This window comes from Barbus barbus (genome assembly GCF_936440315.1).
Source record: "Barbus barbus genome assembly, chromosome: 6".
NCBI lineage: Eukaryota > Metazoa > Chordata > Actinopteri > Cypriniformes > Cyprinidae > Barbus > Barbus barbus.
This window is the reverse complement of record NC_136734.1, coordinates 18,222,501-18,234,147: the sequence shown is the minus strand read 5'-3', so window position 1 is coordinate 18,234,147 and position 11,647 is coordinate 18,222,501.

Sequence of the window (11,647 nt, the reverse complement as noted above, 5' to 3'; positions counted from 1 at the left end):
TTAATAAAACAGAATGTGATAGGTAGCAAATTTAATTTACTGTTGTTTTATGGCGAGATTTTGCATCACGTCTGGCAGTAGCTGTATCCCTTCAAGCCACAACCACAAACAAGGTGCAGCACATCTGGGTTCTACATCAGAATACTGGCTCCTGCGTCAGCAGCATCACACGCATGCATTGTGGTACTCTCGTGAACGCACAGTGGAGATTGACACATTGAATAAATTGTTGAATAAAGTAATTTTTTTCTTTGTGCACAAAAAGTATTCTCATGGCTTCATAAAATTACAGTTGAACCACTGATGTCACATGGACTATTTTAATGATGTCTCCATTATGTTCCTGAACATGTCAGTTCCATTGCTGTTTATGCAGGGTCAGAAAGCTCTCAAAAAAATCTTAATTTGTGTTCTAAACATGAATTAATTAATGCCAGAATTAATGGCACAATTCATTTTTGGTGAACTATCCCTTTAAAGGAACTGTCTTTTCTTAGTGTGAAGAATTTTAAAATTCTAAAGAACCTTTTTCCAGTGTAAAGAACTTTTTGTGCAATGGAAAATTTTAACAGATGTTAAACGTTTTTCTTGGAATCATAGATGCCATCGAAGAACATTTATTTAGAGTCTAGTATGAGATAGGCTACTATATGTAACCCATATTCTTTATTTCCTGTACATTCTAACTCACACAATTGGCAATAAAGATTGGTTGTATCTATTTTTTTAGATAACAAACATGCTGATGTTAGTTTTATAGGGGTAGAGTGGGGGAAAACGCCCCCCCCCCCCCACCTTAAGGATTGTGTCATGTTCATTCAGTGAAACAAAAGTTAAATGTGTTCCGAAAAGTTATCATAATTTTAGTGACAATGGTAGAAATTATAAACCAAGTATGAAAAACGTCCAGAGCTTTCATGTTTGGGGGGGGGGCGTTTTACCCCACACACTATGTTAGAGAAAATAATGTAATTCTGAAAATATAATTATATTTTTATTAAATAACACATACTCCCTATCTACAGGCCCCACTGTTCTCATAACATAATAACTGTGATGTTCTACAAAACAACAAGCTTTAAATCACTGTTTTTCTTACTGCTGAAAATGAGATCATTTACTATGAAATCTGTTTGCTCTCTGGTAAATCAACAGTGTAAGCGTCATGATGAAAAGTTCTACAGCACTCTTGTCAACATTATCTAGTCCATAGTTACAATAAAAATTGATCTTGGCTTTATCTTGTGGTTATTTTGGGAAAAACAGTAGGGGGCGTTTTCCCTCACTCTACCCTGTTTAGTGAGTAAATCTGCACAAGAACCTTTGTACAGTCGTTGTTTTGGTATTCTGCTGGTCTACCGGTAGAGGACACTGTTTCTGTACTTTTGTAATGAAGTGTCGGTGCTAATTGAACAGGACGAAGCGCTAACAGGACTGTCGTTATTCATTACCCGCCCTTGACTAGAGCTGTGATTAGCTCATTTTTTATTCCAAACAAATGCACACACCTAATCAGCTTCTATTGAACATTTGTTAATTAAAATCAGTCCTTTGTAGAAGCAATTGTGAATGAATGTTGGATCTGTTTGCATTGTTTTGGTGAAACTGGTGACTAATGTCCATAAAAATGGCTTCCTGTGATGAATGTAGCCTATAACACGATTTGTCATTGTTTCTTGTGCAGCATTTGTTAGGGGATTATTACATGTGAATTTTTTTTTTTTTTATCATATTACAATGTAATCAACAACAAAAAAAATCTTCTCATTTGCATTTGACTATAACAACTAATCTCACGGATCATTATAGTGAGAAACCACTCCACCACATTTTCTTGAAATAATGTGCACTTAAAAAGTAACTCTGCTAAATTTTTAAATACAAAATCAAAGTTTTGTAGTGATAAGTTCATTGGGCTTTGTTTTTAACAAGTTCAAGTAAAATGACAGAAATGACTATGACAAATTATATGGATGGATACAAAGATGACACGTCATTGACAAAATCATTTTTACAGTGCACAAAACTAGGCCATAATAGATCTTGTTGTGCTCAACTTTATTATTATTTTTTTTTTCATCACAGCAGTTGCTAGGAGACTATTGAACCTAAACCAAGAAATCTTGAGCTACAGCGATGATGGGTATGTGTCCTCATAAAGTGCTCTTAGTGGGAATTGATAATGTTATATAAGATGCTAATTTGCCCCTTTCTAATTTTCTTCTACTTGAACTGGGCTTTAAGTTTGTTATTTTCTTCCATTTGCGGCATAGCAAGCAATGAGATCCCATAGTGACAAAGGGGCCTCACTGGGGGAGAGTTGTTTTCGCAGTTTTTTTCTGTTTAAAATCATCTGCTCATCTTAAGATCCTACACAATCTTATTCTGAAAAGGTCTCACTATTATTCACCCTGAATCACTTTTCATTATGCATGATTTTGCATAAATTATCTAATTACACAACAAGAGAGCTTCTCTGCAATGCACTGCTTTCACACTTTCAGTCTCACCAATTTGCAGTTTTTTTCACTCTTTGCGGTATGATATATCTAGTCGACCTACAGATGGGAAAAGGAGTGGGATAATGACGTCTCTGGCTGTTTTAGAGAGTACATGGTACTCTTGGGAGGCAGAGCAATTTTCCCGATTCAGTGATTGTCAGGCACCTAAAGGGCTGAAGCCATCGGTAGAGCCGCCTTTCTTTAATTTACAGAGAGAAAAAAAATGCTCGCTTTCAAATTGAAAAGCGTGACTTTCTCCTTTCTTTTCCTTCTCAGGACAATGAGATGTAAATTACACCATTCCAGTCTTTGGGCTGATAGGAAATTTCATACAATGGCTGTTTGAAGCTGACCAAAGTGGAGGAAAATCATATTTCCTGTTTCAATATTGAATTAACAACCAGACGGCTGGAGGAACACACAAATCAAATCCGTTTTGATGGCATATTGTGATAAAGATTTTAAATGGCACTGGTGTTTCTCAGGCCCAGATTTATTAACTTTATGAGAACATTATGGAAAATTGAAATAAAAGACATTTACATTTTAACCTGAAGTAATAACCCTGTGCTTTTCAATGTTATTAAAATCCCATTGGTTCATTTTTGGCTTGGATGGCGGGGAAGATGCTTCATTTGTCTTTGCTCTGTCCTTCACGTGGGTCAAGAAGCTACTGTGATGATTGAAAGTGAAAGACAACAAGTGAAAGACATTCTGCTATTTGTCTCCTCTCAGCTGCGAGCACACATTTCCATTTTCACACAAATCCCACTACAAATGCAATCTCCAGCTGACGCTGCCAACCACTCACGTTTGATGGTGGTGTAAATGCTGTTTCTACAAAGCCTGCAATGTTGTGGCGTCTGAAATCTCTGGAGAGCTCTGCTTCAGTCCCATGCTATGCAGAAAGACAGACTGACCCGTTTTGTATGTTCATAATTTTGCATCTTGTTAACCTTGCATAGAAGTTCCTGTCAAGGCGTCTGTGCAGTAGCACGCTGAGTGAAGCAGCATGAACGCCATGTGGCCCTTGGTTCCTTTGACATCTCTCCCAACACACCCACTCTCCTGCTCTTCATCCAGTGAAGGACATCTCACCCTTTTTCCTCATTTCAGTGTCCTCATTAAACTGACAACAACGCAGTCCTTTGTAGGATATTGTTAAAAGTGTACTTCACACCAAAATGAAAATGCTGTCATTATTTGCTCACCTTTTTTAAAACTTATATGTTATTATATTTCTGTGGACCATGTGCGCTGAGTTGGTCCCCATTGACTTTCATAGTATTTTTTTCCATGCTATGGAAGTCAGTAGGGACCAGAACATGTTTGTTTACTGATATTCTTTAAAGGGATAGTTCACCCAAAAATGAAAATCCTGTCATCATCAGTGTTGAGGAAAGTTACTTTTAAAAGTAATGCGTTACAATTTTGCGTTACTCCCTAAAAAAGTAAGTAATTACGTTACTTAGCTACTTTTTATGGAAAGTAATGCATTCCGTTACTTTTGCGTTACTTTTTAAATATGAGCAGAGCTTGATTGTTTTTAATACAAGAAGTTCTAATTATAGCAAACGTAGAAGCCCTTTCAAACGTGTAATGAATAAACCTCAACAATTCAAATATTCAACAATTGTTAGTTTATGTAAAGTCATTTTTGCTTATTAGTATGGTTGAACTGGATCATCAAAGGTCAGCAGCAAAGACATTGGTTAATAAAATGGGATTAGATACATTTGTGTTGTTTATCATATTTAATTATTGCAGGTTTGCATCATATTCTGAGTTTGCATTTCACTGTTTTAATTCATTTTGATGAATAATAAATCAGTTTTTTGCGAGCGGGATGAATTGATGCACATTCACATTTAAAGTAGAAGTACAGTAACATGTTCACAGCTCACTGTCAGTCAATAAATGGGAAAAATGTAACTGGCGTTACTTTTTTTGAAAAAGTAACTCAGATATTTTCTTGTAAATTAAAAAGTAATGCGTTACTTTACTAGTAACTTGAACAAAGTACTATTATTACGTAACACTGGTCATCATTTGCTCACTCTGAAGTTGTTTCAACCCTGTATAAGTTTATTTCTTGTGTTGAACACAAAAGAAGATATTTTGCAAAAATAAAAAATACTAAAATAAATTGATGATCTACATTGACTTCCATATATTTTTTTTCCCATATGGAAGTCAATGGGACCATCAACTGTTTGGTTTTGGCCATATTCTTTCAAATATCTTCTGTTGAATTCAACAGCAAAAAGAAACTCATACAGGTTTGGAAGAACTTGAGGGTGAGTAAATGATGACAGAATTTTCACTCTTGGGTGAACTATCCCTTTAAGCAGGTATTGTCTCATTGTATGTATACCAAGATGCAATGCATAATGAAGAAAAATAGACATACACTGTAAACAAAACAAAAACAAACAAAATCAGATTTTGATTTATATCAGAAGATTTATATTTAATCAAACAATACATCATCCCACAACTCTGTTTGTGCATATGCATGTACTATTTAATGGACCGAAAATTAATATTGATTAACTCACATTTTTAGATTTCTTTGTCTATTTTTGCTTTGCCAACGAAAATAGTTCTAAAGTGACCACAAAAATCAGAGTAATATATCTTTGAGCTACAATAAATCAGTGAATCAGGTAATTAAACGATTCAATGACTCAAAAAAGTTAAATGACTCACTAAAGACTGAGTCACTGAAAAATGTGTTTGAATGAATCAGTTGAACAAATGATGCAATGACCCTGAATGTTCCTGAATGGATTAATGTTCTGAACGAATTGGTTAAATGAACAATTCAACGACTCATACATAAAGACAAGTCTCTTGTCACTACCGTATGGATGTAACTGTAATCTGCAGAAAGAGTCACTGAAAAATCCCAACCACTAATGCACAGTTTATCTGGAACGCTCAAACACAGACAAGTGGAGTAATAGAAACAGTGATGAGCCCCAGTATTGTTGGACTGTCCTCTTGGAACTTCACTCTGCAAATAGACGTTGTCATTTTTGGATTTTTTTCACCGTTGTGGTCACTATGAACTCTTGTTCAGTAACAGCATACAAGATTGGAACAACATGTGGGTGAGTAAATGATGACAAAACTATTGCTTTAAGCTGCTGCAGTCCTCATAGCCTTTTCAAACATTCAAGAGTTTGTTAAACTAATGGGGAAGAACAACCGGGTGGGCGGCTTTAGTTTTCTCTCAAACCCGTCGATCTTTTTGCTGCTGCCCTGTATGACACTGCCAGAAATGGATGCCAAAGCAAGACAGCAATGTAATGAGTGATGGGTTGAACAAAACAGCTCTGCCGTGCATGCTTCTCTCTCTCTCTCTCCCTCTCTCTCTCTCTCTCGCTCTGTGTGTGTGTGTGTGTGTGTGTGTGTACTAGCAAGTGTGTTTGTAGACATCTGTGGAGAAATTGTGAGGCAGATGGAATTGTCAGCTTGTCCTCTATGCACAGTTGAGCCCCTGAAGCCTCATGCAGACACTTGCTTTATTGCAGCAGCATGCACAAATGCTGCACTCCATCTAACATAGTCCTAACGCAGTCCCATCCACCCCAGACAAACCAACTGAAGAAATGCTCCGAAATAGAAACTCAGCATGAGATTTACTCACACTGTTCACTGTCTGTCAAGCATGCCAAGACAACCACAAAACAGGTACAAAAATGGAATGAATAACCAGGAGATATGGAAGTAGACTCCGAAGAGAGTCATGTTTACATGTTTAAAAACATGTTTAACGTGCTAGGTAGTACACATAAAAAAGACTACAAAGATATATTGTTTACACAGAAATGTTTTAAATTTGATTCTCATTCGATTGTGGTTGAAACAAGATTGCTTCATTACATAAAATGCTAAACAATTAAAATCAGTTTGATTATATAGGCACTTATTAGTTAGCTACTACAATCCCCATTCCTCCTTGTCTCTGATTAATTAAACATTTATATGCCCTGAGACCAATTAACTAGTCAGTTTGCAATAGATAATTGCGAATGACTATATCTGTTAAAATAATAATCTTCATGTTTAACATATAGGCAAGTTATAAGTTAAAAAATATGATGGTCCCTTACGAATCCAAAAAATATATGGGTATATACTGTAAAATATATTTGGTATATTAAATAACACATTTCCATATATGGGAAACTAGTGCTTGTATTTTTTAATATACTACAATATATGTGAGGACCATGGCTAATTATTATAAAATATATAGCAATGAAGACTGCATTATACATTTTTATATGAAGCTGATTTGAAACACTCAATTAATTCATTCCTCATTAGGTTTAAATAAAGCTGCACACATATTCACTTGTTTGTTACACATTTCATGCATGAAAATATGTCTGATGGTATAGAAATAGATGAAAAAAAAACTGAAAACGTTACAATTTTAGGATTTTTTTATGTTTTTTTAAGGTCATGGCAACATTGTGGGTGGAAAATGAGATTTGACATTTGTAACTTAAAGGAAGTGCTAAATACAAATATATGGAAATATATCACAATATAAGTTTTCCTAATAAACATAGATATGAAATGTATTTTTCACATACGTGTTCCCATATGAATGTGAATACAATACATGCTCAGATATACTAATACACACACACAATACCATTTTCTATCATGATACATCTATATATTATGTAGTTATTGAAAATACATTACAATATATAAGTAAATATATTGTCATGTTTTTCAATGTATGAAGAGAGGCAATTTCTTATATATTATTTAGTATATTGTAATATATTAACACAGTATATTATTCTGTATATTTTCAATATACATTAAATAATTTAATGTATATTGAATTTAATGTCACAATGGAATCTGCCATTAGCCAGCCAATTATAGGTTTTTCAGCTAAATTTAAGAAAAATAATTATGAACCAAGCCAACTTGATAAGAAACAAAAGTTCAGCTTTTAGCATCTGCTTTTCTTAATTTCTCTTTAAATAGTAAAGGTGTTTTAAAACAGAATAAATACATATATTTGGGGCCTTCTGACATGTCAGATTGTGGTTCAGATGCGATGTCCCGAGACATAACCACATGCTCTGTGAGAGCTCAACCTTAATACTGAAGGATAACAGAGGAATTATTCCGGCGGACACTTCAGCTTTCTCTTTCTCTCTCTATCAGTCTGTCTATGTCTTCTTATTTCTCGTCACTCTTTCTCATCACATTTTCTCCTTTCTCTCAGCTAGACAACAAGCTCAAAGTATCTGTCACAGACAAGTTGTGCCAATGACAAAATGCCTCATCTCCAAATTGCATTTTCCAAAAGAGGGAAACACAAAGTCAGCTGTAGGTCAGATAGATTAGCGGTAGGATCATGAGAGCTCTAGGAAGGTAATTGAACACGGCTCTCTTTCTGTTGAGACAGAAAACAGCAGTTTGATGAAATTGGATTTCAAAAACTAATGGAACAGAAAATACGATTTAAATAGCAAAACAAGTAAAGCATTTATTTCTGGCATGTCATCCTTTCCATAGGCACCCTCAGAAATATCATACTGTGTGAAAGGGAAAGAGGTTTCTTCTCTCAAACCTAGTTCACATCTAGAAATAGCAGTCTGAAATGGCTCTCGAATTCATTGCACATCACATGTATTTCAATCTCCTGAACTATCTTTATCCTGAGGAGAAAGTGCAGTATTTATTGGCGAGTGAAGAAAACAGAACAAAAGATCCCTCAGGTGAAGTGCTCAGTGGTGCAACACTGCTGCTTTCCACAATAACCTAAAATCACTTTCTTAATCATTACTTTTCTCTTGTTTTCTGCTAAAAATATCACCATGTTGTTTTGCTTTCTTAAGCATAAATCTAACACAATTTGTGAGGTTTATGCTTAAAAAAGCCTAGTGGGGGAACAAAATAAACTTATTTTAAGGTATATCCTTTGAAATCTTAATATTCTCAAGCAAATATATCTTGTTTTGGGGATGTTTAGGCACTTTTAATGGAAAACAAGCCAAAAATACTGATTAAAAATGCTTTTTGCAGAGCAGTGCAGATAAACAAGTTCATGCATGCAAGGGATAAGTGTAGCAGAAAATCAAATGAAATATAAAAATGTGATGTTTTTAATAATTTAAGTTGAAATGAAACTTCATCTCCTTTCTGAATGCATGTTATAGGTCTTATCAATATTGGGGGTAACACATTACAAGTAACGTGAGTTACGTACTCAGATTACTTTTTTAAGTAACTAGTAAAGTCAATTTTTAATTTAGAAGGAAATATCTGAATTACTTTTTCAAATAACTTTGGTTACTTTCTTTATGACTTGACTGACAGCTCTTGTGTTGCCATGTTGAGAGAAATCGGGAGTAAGTGCAGAGGCGTTCTGTGCACTGTGTGAACATGATGTATTTAATCATCTCACCTGCACATAAACAGATTCAGTATTCCTCAAAGTGAATAAAAACAGACAAATGCAAACTTTGAATATTATACAAACTTGCAATAATTAAATATGCTTACTCTCAGCAAAAAAAAGTACAAAAACTGTCGTTGGGGAAGTACTTTTCAAAAGGTACAAATTTGTACCAGTAAGATACTAAGATATGTAAGGTACTAATTTTTAACTTCAAGGTACTTCCCTCTAGGGCTTAATAAGGTACAAGCAAGTTCCCATTGTGACAATACCCCTCCTATTGGTTATTTGTATGCTAATACAGCTGTATCTTTTTTCTTGGGTAACAACGGTGGAAATATTCAAACAGAATGTGTTTATATAGACATATATAGTTTATTTAGAGCTTTGGTCAAAGTAAGGTGAATAGATGAGTAGTTATGGGAATAAAATCTTATTGTGGAACATCGTTACATAACTCCACTTTGATACATGCTGTGTGTCAGGTTTGAGTCTCTGTGATTCTGTACCACACGGATACTTATGTAATACTCTGAAACTGTATCAGAACTCGGAGGGAATGAATCTCGTTGCTAGATGTTTTGAACATCACAACCCCTAATAGGAAGCCAGGTAGTGTTTAATCTAATTTAAAACAAATTCATTTTCTTCTGAAACAGATTCATGAGCAATATGCTTGAGCAGAACACAAATACATTTTTGTTCATCCCAGCCTTTCTGTGACCGACCGTAATACACATTTTCCCCTGTTCAGACTTTTATCTCATGATGATTGTGCCAGGACAAGTGCATTTCAAAAGGCATCATTACTGCCCAAAGAACTTTGGTTCCGTGCAAGCTGAACGATTAATTTCTCATTCTCTTTCTGTCTATAACAGAATGCACACTGTTCCACACGCTTCCCTGACTTCGAACATCTTTGAAGTCTCTGAATCTCTTCCCCTTGTGATGTAAGTTCTTAAATAATTTCTTCGTTCCTGATCCTGAAATAGTATCCATCAAAGAAACAAGTCATCTTAGATTCAGCTGCTAAGTTATGAATGAGTGGGATTGTTATGAAAGCGTGCAGGATGAGAACGACCTAGCTTATGAAGATCCATTATATGCAAATCAGCAATATTCATCTCTGCTAATCACCCTTGAGCACAGGTGGTGTGCAGAAGCACGGAATTATTTTCTTAGAAACACATTATTGTGATTGTACAGAGATGTAAGCACTTTTCCCCAACTAATTTAATACTTTTTTGGTTTCCCAACAAATCAGAAAATGCATAAATTAACAGCAGTTGAGTAAAAAGCATCAACTCAATTGTTTTAGTGAAGTCAGGTGCGATTAAGGTGCTCTCGCTGAACTGGAGATGAGACGGGCAGAGCTTTCCGATTGATGAGGCAGCGGGACATCAAAGCAGACCCCCCTCTCCCCCATTACTCAGTGTGTAGTCCTCAGGCTGAGCCTTTTTAAGTGATGATGAGACTGGAGTGGTAACATGTGGTGAACATCTAAAATGAAGATTCCCCTCTCTGTGTTAGAGTTTTTAAATCCAATAGAGTCATATTCCATTTCTTTTTGACTTTTTACACAGTAACTTGATTTATGGCAGACTATTTTTGGGACTATGAGCAGCCAACACATAGGATACCATTTATATTTATAGTACATGCATCTTTAAACATTTTTCTTTAAAAGTAATAGCTATAAAAATAAGTGATAATAATAAATACAATAATAATAATACATATAATAAATAAATTCTATTCTATTATATTATATTATATTATATTCTATACGATAGGATAGGATAGGATACAATACTATACAGGTTCATAATTAATATGAATAATGCACACTGCATAATTAATTCTAAAGTGAAGGTCATTGGTAAGCCGCTAGTATTGACTCAAGTGTTACCAAATTCTTCACAAGGAATTACTAATTATTTGGATCAGCGTTCTAAAGTGAATAAAAATTTGATGATAATTAATGATAATTCTCTAGTAATGACTGAAATCATTGTTAGCTTTTGAGGGTTTTGTAAAGTATTGGATAGGAATTATTCAGGTGTTACAACATCCTAATAGAGAAATAACACATTTTTTGGACCAGTATTCTAAAGTGAAGATCGTGATAACTCCCTAGTAATTACTGAAGTCATTGTAAACTTTTGAGGTTTTTGTAAGTTTCTGGTTAGTAATTCATTTTGCTAGATTTGGCAATACTTAAATCATTACTAGTGGGTTACCGCAATCTTCACTTTAGAATACTGCCAGTATTAAGGAGTTGCCATGCTTTTCACTTTAGAATACTGATCCAAGTTAGAAGTTCCTTTAGAAGGATTTGATTATACTTGAGTCATTACTAGTGGGTTACCATGATCTTCACTTTAGAATTAATTATATTATGCATAATTCACATTAATTATGAACCTGTATATAGTAGTTCTCTAGGACAGTGGCTTTTAAACCTGTCCTGCAAGCACCCCTGCCCTGCACATTTTGTATGTCTCCCTTATCAGACACACCCAATTCAGGTCTTGCAGTCTCTACTAACGAGCTGAGGAGTTGAATCAGGTGTGTCTGATAAGGGAGACATACAAAATGTGCAGGGTAGGGGTGCTTGCAGGACAGGTTTGAAAACCACTGCTTTAGGACAGTGGCCTCAAACTCAATTCTTGGAGGGTCACAGCTCTGCACAGTTTAGCTCCAACCCTAA